Here is an 8,765-nt window from a genome sequence, read left to right on the forward strand (position 1 = left end):
AAAGTGCCTTAGAGAGCGTTTCGATGGGAGTGCGTGTCCTTCGACGTTGATCTCAAACTGCTGAACCGCCTAACAGTTGCTGACCAGCACCAACTCCGTTTTGTGATGAGCCAACTGAAGCTTGACTCCAGTCATCCACGATTCAATGGTGTCTAGCGATTCCTCCTTCAGCATCACCACCTTCTCTGCAGTCTCGCTAGTTATCGCAAGAACGACGTCATATGCGAACCCGACGATCTCGACTCCATTTGGCAGTGACAATGTTAGCACTCCATCGTATCATATTCCACAATGTTGGACCAAGTATCGCTCCCTGTGGATCTCTCGCCGTTACTTTCCTTGACATCCGTCCGTGGTTTGTGTCGTAAACCAGTACCCGGTTCTGAAAGTAGCTTTACAGAACTGGTTTCAGGTCATATAGAGGTGGCTGTTGGTACCGAACATAACGGACAGGTTTGGGTTCAGTTCACCAGATGATAATCAGAGTTAATACTAGCACTACGAAGGTTGATATTTTCAGGGAGTCTCTCCCATCAATCAGAATGTGGTCAATTTATAGATCCGCAAGAGTACCGATACGGAAAGCTGAGAAGGAAGTAGGTGCTACGAATGGCCATGTTCTCTAAGGCATCGAAACCAATCAGCCATAGCTGAGCGTTTAGTTTTCATATGGTTATCAAGACAGTGTAGCTGTTGGAGAGCAGACTAGGTACATCAAACATCCTACAGTGCAGATGTATGTAGGTTAAAATTGAAGAGGTTGGTCTATGAGCGTATTAGATTGTAAATATGTATCAGTCAGTAGCCTGCGGTGGGGACCGTAAAGCCTTCCTAACTTTACTTTACTTCAAGATATGAGCTGCGCCACAATGTTACGCCAATAAACTCGGTCCATGGTTACTTGTGTCCAGTTTTCGATCGGCCCACACTTCCAAGATCCTGTTCCACTTGGTCAAATTACCTAACTCGTTGTGCCCAAGGTATTTAGAAGGGAGGTACTTCAATGTGTCAATTACAGTGTTTCGCCATATTGGAAAAATAATTGACAGCTGGCCAGCTTATTTTGCACGATCAGGTCAGCAAGCCATGAAATCCAAAAACATTTTATCTCAATCTTGAAGAAACGTTATTGAACATTTAGCCCTAACTATTTATGTTTTAGTTTTTATCGTAACAGTTGAATTGAATGAATGAATGAATATGTTTTTTCAACCTAATTGCATTCGATAAATCAAACAACTTTAGGCGCAATTGTTCATTTTTTATTCCTAAATATTTGCATTGTATGTGGGTCTTACGACAAATTAGGTTTTAATTCTGAACATTCTGAACACAAGCATGATTATAAAACACTTCCATTTCGAATTACAATCTCTCGGCTTTTCTGCACGACCAGTTCAGCAGGAGCTAGTGCTGTATATTTTAAGGCATGTCACAATGCGAAACATCTTCGCCATTGATGTGCTTGTAGTGCTGAAAGTTAGATAATACGTTAGTATAAGATTATGAAAATATACAACTTAATAACTCTCGTTTTCAAGTTGCGAATTATCGGTCACTCAGAACTTGTGATTCCTCTGGTCAATTCAGCTGATGGCTCCCGTTGGGGATTTGTACAATAGCGGGTTTCAACACGTACTCTGCTCTATCTTCCAAGCTTGTGCCCCTCTCGTATCTCGTAGATAGTCCAATGTTATAACGGTATCCTGAAAATAGCAATATTAACAGTTTGTTTGAGCCAACATTACAAACATACTTACAGCCGAAAGCTTTTGTAAAACTTTTCACTCATGTTCAAGACGCTGCTATCTGTTGGACGGCGCAATGCGTACCTCTTCTTACCGAACCTTCCGCTGTTACACACCTATATCCACCTATGCGTACCTGCCGTACGCACACATATATCTTTTTATATTAAGACTCACTGACAGTTCGCTACATATTTTAGTCTTTAAAACGTACGCGTCCATAGTACCACGTATTTCTTATTTTTAACGCTTTGAATAAAGTTTATGTCAAGGTATTTATAAGGAGGTAATGTAATCTGTCATTTAGAGCATTCCGCCATATTGGAAAAATATTTGACAGCTGGCAAGTTTGTGTTGCTCCATCAGGTCAGCAAGCCTTGAGATCCTAGCAACTTTTTCCCCTCAATTTTTATTTTGTTTCGTGAACGTCAATCAACAACCATGTGTAAAACTTTGATTAATATTAAAATCAAAAGAAATAATTCATTATGATGACAACATGAGAATTAGGTTGAAGTCACAGGAAACATAAATGAAAATCACATTCGTCATTTTTTCAGCTATCTATCGTCGACATAAAGAGAATAAGAATTTTTCCTCAACCTCTGGCTTTTGAATAAAAATATAATGAAGGTGTGCTCATTCAAACAATTCTGGTAACTTTAAGTTTCTTTTCTAGCATAAAGTTTTTATTCATACACTTTCGACACATTATGAATTGTGTCACTGTATCACTGGAATTACACGGGAATAGCACAACTCTCCATAGTAGAAAATACTTGTTTTGCTCCAATTCCCATCTTTAAAACGCACGTTGTGAAGAAGCATCTGAAATTAATGAATTTATTTGGTTTTCTGTAGTAGGTACAGAATATTCTCCGTAATTGAAATTGTCCTTTTCGAGCCGAACGAATCATGAGCTGCGCTACGCAATCGTCTGTGTTATCCTCACATTAGGAATTTGTGTTATTTCCAATTTATTTCTCGCGTGGTGGAATCACAGCATCTTGAACAACAGAAAAATAGAATTAATACTTAGACCTAATCTAAGGAATAAACTTATATTTTACCTGTACTCTGAAACTGTCGTTGGTATCTGCAGAAAATGTTCCTTTTGAATTTTCAACACGTAATAATAAACATTACGGCACTATGGAGACGATAGCAATCAATGGAGGGGAAAATTGTATTAACAAACTCGCCAGCTCGCCGACTCACCAGCTGTCATTTTCCTCCCCTCGCTGTTTACCACTCCCCGCATCCACTGACTGCTTAGATTGCTGTACCTGTACCTAAAGGTACCTTGGTTTATTTGTTGATCGTATTCCGCGAGTTCAAATAGTTTCCCCCGGGAATAGATCGTTTTCCGAAATTCCGCACACGTCGTGTTTTCCACTGGCCTCCGGACTTTGCCTGCCGTCAGGTTATGGGCCCAGGTTGGAACGGGTTCGATCTCGGGAAGATTCGATCGGGAAAAATCGAATGGCGTGTTTCGCTGACCCGTGGCGTCAGTGAGGTGAACTGCGAAGGACAATAGTGGACAATAGTGCCGGTCGTTGACCGATTGAAAAGAACAGTGATTTGTGAGTTCTGTGAATATGGGCGACGCAAAATTCGCCATTACCAAGTTGAACGGTGCCAACTGGCACTCTTGGAAGGTGCGGGTTGAGATGCTGCTAGCCCGCGAAGATTTGTGGCATGTTGTCGAGGACGACATCCCTGCGGAAGAAGAAATGAGTGAGCAGTGGAAAAATGAAGATCGCAAAGCGAGATCGACTATCATTCTCCTTCTGGAGGATGCGCAACTCTCGAAAGTGCGAAATTGTGTGCACGCGAAAGACGCATACAATGCGCTCAGAAACCACCATCAGAAGACGACCCGCTCGGTACGTGTATCGCTCCTGAAGAAGATCTGTTCCACCAATCTATCGGATAATGGTGATGTCGAAAAACATCTTCAAGAGTTTGACGGCATTTTCGACCGCCTGGACGGTGCTGGGATGAGGCTAGATAAAGATACGAAGATCTGTATGCTTCTTCGTAGTCTTCCTGCCTGCTTCGATGGTTTGATTACGGCGCTCGATAGCCGTACAGACGACGATATTTCGCTAGAGGTAGTGAAATCGAAGCTGGTGGACGAATATAATCGACAATTGGAACGGAAAGGTGGCTCTACCAGAGTAGAGCGAGCGATGCGGTCGGATGTGCGGTATGGTGATGGCAGACCTGAAAATGATACCCGTACTTGCCATTACTGCAAAAAGACAGGACACATTAAACGAAACTGTCGGAAGTTTTTGTCGACGCAGAAAAAGGACGGGAATTCTTCGCGCCAAGATTCGGACAGTTATCCGAAGGCAAAGACAGTGCACGGTGACGTCAGAGGAGTGGCGTTTACGGTTGGTGGTAAAAGTTCTTCGAGTTGGGTGATTGACAGTGGTGCCAGCTCACATATGTCCAACGACAAGGATTTCTTCGGGTCGTTGCGTGAATTTTCTGGAGGATCCATCACGTTGGCCGACGGCCAGAAGACCAAAATTGCGGGTGAAGGTTCTGGTGTGATCCACGGTGTCGACGGTTCCGGAAAAGTGGCAAGAATTGAAGTGAACAATGCGAAGTATGTGCCTGGACTATCCACGAACTTGATCAGTGTTACAAAATTGGCCGAGAAGAACTTCCGTGTGAACTTTGATGTGAATGGCTGTATTATTATCGATGCGGAAAACGTTGTGGTGGCCACCGGAAGTCGACACGGTGGATTATACTACCTGCGAATGGCGGAGGAATCAGTACACAAAGTGGATTGCCAACTCCAGTGGCACCGGTGGCTCGGCCATCGAGATTGGGCGGCTGCTGAGTGAATTATTAAGGAAGAACTGGCTACTGGAATCAGAGTGATTGTGGACAGCGTGTGGTTTGCGAATGCTGCATGGAGGGCAAGTCAGCGAGGCTTCCATTTCCTCCGGTCATAGATCGCAAATCGTCTCGTGTGTTGGACATTGTCCACACTGATTTATGTGGTCCGATGGACATCGTTACACCAAGCGAAAATCGGTATGTGATGACGATCACCGATGACTACAGCCGGTTCGCGGTTACGTACCTGCTAAAGCAAAAGAACGAGGCAGCAGGCAACATCAAGGACTATATGCGCTGGGTGAGCAATATTTTTGGGCGCAAACCCCGCGTTGTGCGCTCCGATGGAGGGGGAGAATTTGACAACCGTGAACTCCGAGCGTTCTACAAATCGGAGGGAATTCAACCCCAGGCTGAACGTAAAAATCGTTCCCTGATAGAAATGGCGACGTGCATGCTGATAGACGCGGGTTTGGAGAAGCGCTACTGGGCGAAGCGATGCTCACCGCCACTTATCTTCAAAATAGGCTGCCTTCCAGATCGATCCAGACAACACCATACCAGATGTGGTGGAACCGGAAGCCGGACTTAAGCCATCTTCGGGTTTTTGGGAGCCAGGCGTACGTGCACGTGCCGGACACGAGGCGTAAGAAGCTAGACAGTAAAGCGACCAAGTTAACGTTCGTCGGATACGCCATGGAGCAGAAAGGCTACCGATTCGTCGATCTCGAGATGGATCAGGTGACCATCAGCCGTGATGCCCGTTTCATCGAGCTGGAGAACGGAACGTCGTCCGTGGAAGTTACGATCCCAAGAAGCAAGAAGCCAGAAGAAGAAATTAAGTTGTTGCCGCTGAAGGAAAAGAAGAATTGGAAGCTCATCGTATCAACGGAACATGGCAGTTGGTGAAGTTGCCCGAAGGAAGGAAGGTCATCGAATCGAGGTATAGTGAAATTCAAGGCCAGATTAGTAGCCCAAGGCTACGCGCAACGATACGGAGTCGATGTAGGTGAAGTGTTTGCCCCTGTTACTACTCAAGCAACATTCCGTACGTTCCTGACGGTGGCAGCAAAACACAACATGATCGTTCAGCATCTTGACATCAAGACGGCCTACCTGCATGGGACGCTCGAGGAGGAAGTCTACATGCGTCAACCCCCAGGATACGTAAAGGCCGGAAACGAGGAGTTGGTATGCAGGCTCCAGCGCAGCATCTACGGCTTGCGTCAGTCCGCACGCTGCTGGAACAAGCGCCTGCATGAAGTGCTCGTGAAAAACGGATTCAAGGCCGCAGTCGCAGATCCTTGCCTCTACATTCGTGGCGCCAGCAAGACAAAAGTCCTGTTGCTGGTGTACGTAGACGATCTGCTCCTGGCTTCAACGAATGCGACCGAACTCAAGATAATCCAGGAGCAACTGAATGCGGAGTTCGAGCTAACCAACCTAGGGGAAGTGCGACATTTCCTTGGTGTTGAAGTACGACGTGAAAGAACAGTGTTTAAGATTGGCTTACGCAATCACCAATGGATCCCGGGTATCTGAAACTGACCGATTCTGGAAAATCATTTGACGATCCGACGAGCTACCTCAGTCTTGTGGGTGGCTTGCTCTATCTAGCCGTTGTTGCAAGACCGGATATCGCAGCGTCCGCTGCAATTTTGAGAAGAAGGTTCAGTGCACCGAGAGAAATCGATTGGACGGCAGCGAAGCGCGTACTGCGCTTCCTGAAGAAGACCCGAAGTTACCAGTTGCAGTTGGGAGGAGCTGTTGATCAACCGCTAGTCGGATTCTCCGACGCCGATTGGGCTGGTGATGCCGAAAGTCGCCGCTCTACTTCCGGAATGGTGTTTCAGTTTGGAGGCGGCACAATTTCGTGGGCAAGTCGTCGCCAATCGTCCGTCACCCTTTCATCCATGGAGGCTTAATACGTCGCACTCAGCGCTTCGTGCTAAGAAGTTCACCACACTTCGCATCCACTGACTGCTTAGATCCCATTACCTGTCTTCAATATACCTTGGTTGTGCCCCTCTTCGTCTATACCAGCCGGATTAGGGTGTGACTTATTTTTCAAAAGTTTTCGAAACCAAAAATTCGTGTGCTCTAATTAATTCAAATAACATTAAAAGAGAAACCTGGTGGCGTACATCGATATGCTTCGTGTGAGGATTATACCCACCACTCTTCGCGATACAGCTTTGGTCGTCGCAACGGATTTATATTGGATCGTTATTGTTACTTAGTGTACAGTGGCTGACACAGACATGTACTCCGCCTCACAGGTAGATAATGCGGTTGCTACTTGTACATCCATGAAATGGCACCGCCTTGGGCCAGAAACATGTTACCACTGGTTGACTTTCGTTCGTCTGGATCGGATCCTCAATCTGCTGGAATCGACGTCCTTCTTATAGACCAGCTTGAACCCAGAAGTACGTAGAACGTGCTTCACTGCGTTCCAGTGTTTGAATCCCGGATTGTTGTTGAGCGTGTTCACAGCAAAAAAGTATGTCCGGCCGAGTGCTCTGCCCCAAAGGCATGAGGCACGTCGATTACCCGCTATGGAACGTCAGAGCGGACTAATCGTCGTCCTTCGGGCTCGCTTCCTGTGTAAGCCTTACGCTGTAGTTCATCGGTACAGTGCGATGGAGTCGTTTTTTTTTCTCGATCCGGATTCCAAGACGGATTTCATACGGAAGCAGCTGGATAACTATTCCTTCAGCTTCTTCGTCCATATCCGGTCGTTACTGAAGATCATTAGGTCTTCGATGTATATGGCTACGATCGAAATCTTGCCTCCTCTGAGACCGATGTAGATACACGGGTCGTTGCGTTGGTGTCAGTCCAAAGCGTCGCAGCGCCGCATCTAGTTTCTGGTTTCAAACTCTGCTGCCTTAAGCCATACAACGACTTGTTCAGCTTGCACACCTTCGTCTTCTTTTTTCCGTCCACGAAGCATGGAGGCTGCTCCATATATATCTCTTCCTCGAGATCCTCTTGCAAGAAGACCCTAACTGCGTCCCCTGGTCTTTCACCAGATCGTACTTGATAGCTAGTACGAGAAGGTATCGCAGCCAACTGTAGCGAACAACGGGAGCATACGTTTCATCGTAATCTATCCCCTCACGCTACGAGTAATCTTTAACAACCAAACGAGCCTTACGTCGGATCAGGTTTTGAATACCCATTTGCATTTGATGGTAACTAACTAAGTTTCTTAACCTTGGGGAGCGGGTGAGTGTCCAGGTGTTGTCGACCACCTGGGCATAAAATTCTTCCGGCATGACAGGCTGTCATGCGTCGCAATCCGTTCGAGCCAGCGCTTCTTGATGCGAAGCGGGACCATCTCCTAATCAGGTATCTATGCCAGATTTAATCGCCTCAAGACCTACCATATCCTGGTAAGATGGTTGATGAGAATTGAAACGCATATTATTTTCTAGGTTATTCTGTCTAATGTCTAGCTCCAGCATATTAGTTATAACCTATCTTAAGGGAGATTTTATTTTAATCTAATTGAAAACATAGGTGACAAAATCTGGTGTCGGGTGCTATTGAAAAAACTTTAAAAATAATATTTAGTTAGCTTGAAGCTCGACAGCCGCTGCTTGCCATCATCATCTTCGTGCAGCCGACAGTTTGAGTCAACTTCACCGTGAAAAACTTGCGCCATCGGAAGGGTTACAAAACTTTGTTCTGGCTGGTTGTCCCACACACACGCTTTCTTTTCTTTGTACAGAATAAGTAGCAACACGCGCGCGTTTCAGCAATATGTGCTCCAATGTCGTTTCCAGGTTTTTTTTTTTTTTTCAAGAGTATCATCTAGGTGAACCATCCCTCCTATCCACCCTCTTTTGTCAAGTGAGTTAGCTAGGTATATTGAAACGAGATTTTCCAACTTTTCACTTACACCCGCGCTAAGGGAAACGGATACCTACCCTGACTCAAGCATCAAGCATCACACACGTTGCTCCCTTTGCGCCATCAGTAAGGTGGCCCATTCTTATATGGAAAAAATCAACTTTGAAAAGTCTTAGTTACACCATCTAAATTTGTTCATTTGGATTTGAACGAAAACGATTCATATCACATTTTTGACTATAGATTTTAATTTCCCTAGGTACCTATAACGGAAAGATTTCCGGTTTGTTGCAGTCTCTTCTC

The 8,765-nt window shown here is 45.4% G+C and overlaps 1 long non-coding RNA gene across 1 annotated transcript; it reads right to left on the minus strand.

Annotated features, from left to right (window-relative positions):
• Positions 1-2,415: 2,415 nt before the first annotated feature.
• On the minus strand, positions 2,416-3,057 carry LOC110678849. The gene is made up of 2 exons (XR_002501983.1): positions 2,819-3,057; positions 2,416-2,754 (listed from the first exon to the last, which is right to left on the minus strand). It is a non-coding gene; the product is annotated as an uncharacterized LOC110678849 (long non-coding RNA).
• Positions 3,058-8,765: the final 5,708 nt, after the last annotated feature.

The sequence above is a fragment of the Aedes aegypti genome, chromosome 3 (genome assembly GCF_002204515.2).
Source record: "Aedes aegypti strain LVP_AGWG chromosome 3, AaegL5.0 Primary Assembly, whole genome shotgun sequence".
NCBI lineage: Eukaryota > Metazoa > Arthropoda > Insecta > Diptera > Culicidae > Aedes > Aedes aegypti.